Source organism: Mercenaria mercenaria, chromosome 5 (genome assembly GCF_021730395.1).
Source record: "Mercenaria mercenaria strain notata chromosome 5, MADL_Memer_1, whole genome shotgun sequence".
Lineage (NCBI taxonomy): Eukaryota > Metazoa > Mollusca > Bivalvia > Venerida > Veneridae > Mercenaria > Mercenaria mercenaria.
The window spans coordinates 94830032-94832577 of record NC_069365.1 but is presented as its reverse complement, the minus strand read 5'-3'; positions in this window follow the sequence as shown (position 1 = coordinate 94832577).

Sequence of the window (2546 nt, the reverse complement as noted above, 5' to 3'; positions counted from 1 at the left end):
TCTTAATTATCATTGAAGAATAAAATCATCGAAAATAAAATTAAACCATAAAATCAAAAACAAACATTTTATTCAGGTGCTTGAATATAGATACGTGAACAAAGTGCAGAAGTTATAGCTTAATTTATACTGAAAACAACAATAAACTCGGCATTATAATACATAGGCAGAAGAGCTACATCCATACATCTATTAGCCGACTTTTCCTTTCCTGCATAAAAAACTGTTGAACTGTTTACAAAACATATTTTCATAAATGGAATCATACAAACGCAAATCGAGATGCATTAACAACTGTCTCTACTTTAATGTTAAAACTGATTACACTAAAACCCCATTTTAGAACTTCAGACAAAATATATATTCTATTTATATTTACTAATTTTTTTTTTTTAGATTTAGTATTAAATTATGCTATGCTTACTATTTGGTTCCGATTTTGTGTCGTAAATAGCAGAATCATAACTGCAATAGTCTACTAGTACAATTTATTAGCAAATGAACAGGGGGCCTCCGTGGACTGAAGTAGTTGAACTAAACAATGCCTACAGATCTGACACTGACAATGCACTTCCCCTGTATCTGCCTAAGTAAATCTTAGTATCACAATACATAGAAAGAAGAACTTTCATATGCTATTTGTATACGATCGAACCAAAATATTCACATTTACATGACTTTAAGTGCTAAGGTGTTAAGTGCTGTGTGGCGGCCGTAAAAAGTCGCCCCGACTTCATCTCAGTGTTGTTATATTTTCTGGTCCTTCAGGATCATTGATTTCAACTCATTTAGATTTGAAGATTGAATACTGCTTAAGCCGGTGCTAGGGGGCGTGGGCAGTGTTGCTTTTTCCATTACTGCCCATGAACAGACTCAATCAAACCGAGTCTGCAATTTTCACTATTTGCCTTGTTCTCGGTGCTTTCGAGGGATCTACTTTCCAGATTTTATTTAATAACACAAACTCAAATCGAGATGCATTGACAACTGTCTCAGACTTTAAATTCAAAATCTAATTACACTTACCATCTCATTTAAACAAAATATTTCTTCTATCAATATTTAGTATGGGTTTTTGAATTTAGTATTAAATTATGCTATACTTACTATTTGGTTCTGAGTTTGTCTCCTTTTTGTGATGTTAAATGGCAGAAGCATTACTGATATAGCCTACTAGTAAAATTTATTTAGCAGATGAAAATTACTAAAGTATGTTGAACTAAAGAATGCCTGCAGATCTGACACTGACAATGCAGTTCCCTGTGTATGCCTAAGTAAAACATGAACGTTAGATAATTTTGAATAGCACGAAATCAATATGATACCTCATATATATGAAACAGAAATACAAAATATTTGTTCACAGTTACTACAGCAAACAAATACAAGCATGAATTTAAACACATATTAAGAAATCAAAGCGTTAAGGATTTCATAAATACGATGGTAAATTAATTAAGCACACAAGATAAAGAGATTAAGTTTGAAAAATGTTGTTGTATTATTACACACACAATTATCAAAACTCGAATTTACGTTCATTAGTTAGAGGTTGAATATGAAAAGCAGTTGATATGTCCAGCTTCTCTTCGGTTGAATAATATAACACTGGTGAATAATGGTCCTTTCGAACCATAGAATAAAACCAAGCAGAATCGGTTTGACTGAGTCTGTTCATGAAAGGTAATGAAATGTGCAACGTCACTCACGCCCGCTAGCACCGGCCTAAGCGGAACACTATTATAATTTCAAAATGACCAGAATTTATAACGGCACTTAATCTTATACTACATTTGTTATCACATTTAATGGTTCACTACACTATACTTTACATGTATCAAATGGTTGATAAAACAAAACTATATATTCATTGACGCAAAACTGTCTCAGATATTTGTTAATAATTCATAACGGAGAAAAAAATATGCTGATTCATTCTCTTGCAATCTAATACTTTCTGCTGGAGTAATAAAGATACAAAACAAACTACTTAATGGTCAAATGTACAGAAGCAAATGAGCACATTGTAAACAAAATAAGCGTAACCTACACAGCTGTATACTAGAGTAAAAGAACGTAATACTGAGCACTTACAAGCATTCCATCTGCAAATAGCTTATAACTGTTTTCACGTTTTACAAAAAGAAAAACAGATCTAAGCTTCATTGCAATCTAACAGCAGTATTCTTTAATTATGACATCTCAGACGTTTGTACAGAATTCGAAGCACTTTGTCTCGATAGACACCTTTGAATTTACAGTGACAATATATAAATTGTGCAAGAGTTTAATACGTACAAAGTGAACACTACAAACACACGTTTGTGTACTGAAATAATTAGATAGGTTTGTTAAAATTATAGTCATAATGAACGATTGCAGAAAACATCTGATTAATATAACTAATACACAATCTTCAAGCTTTAAGAAGTATGTTTCAAGAACTGTGTTTGCGTACAGGTCTACAAGAGTTGTTAAATAAATACGTAGTATAGCTCTACAACTTGATCACCATCCGCTTGCAACTGTAATTATCGAAATACAAT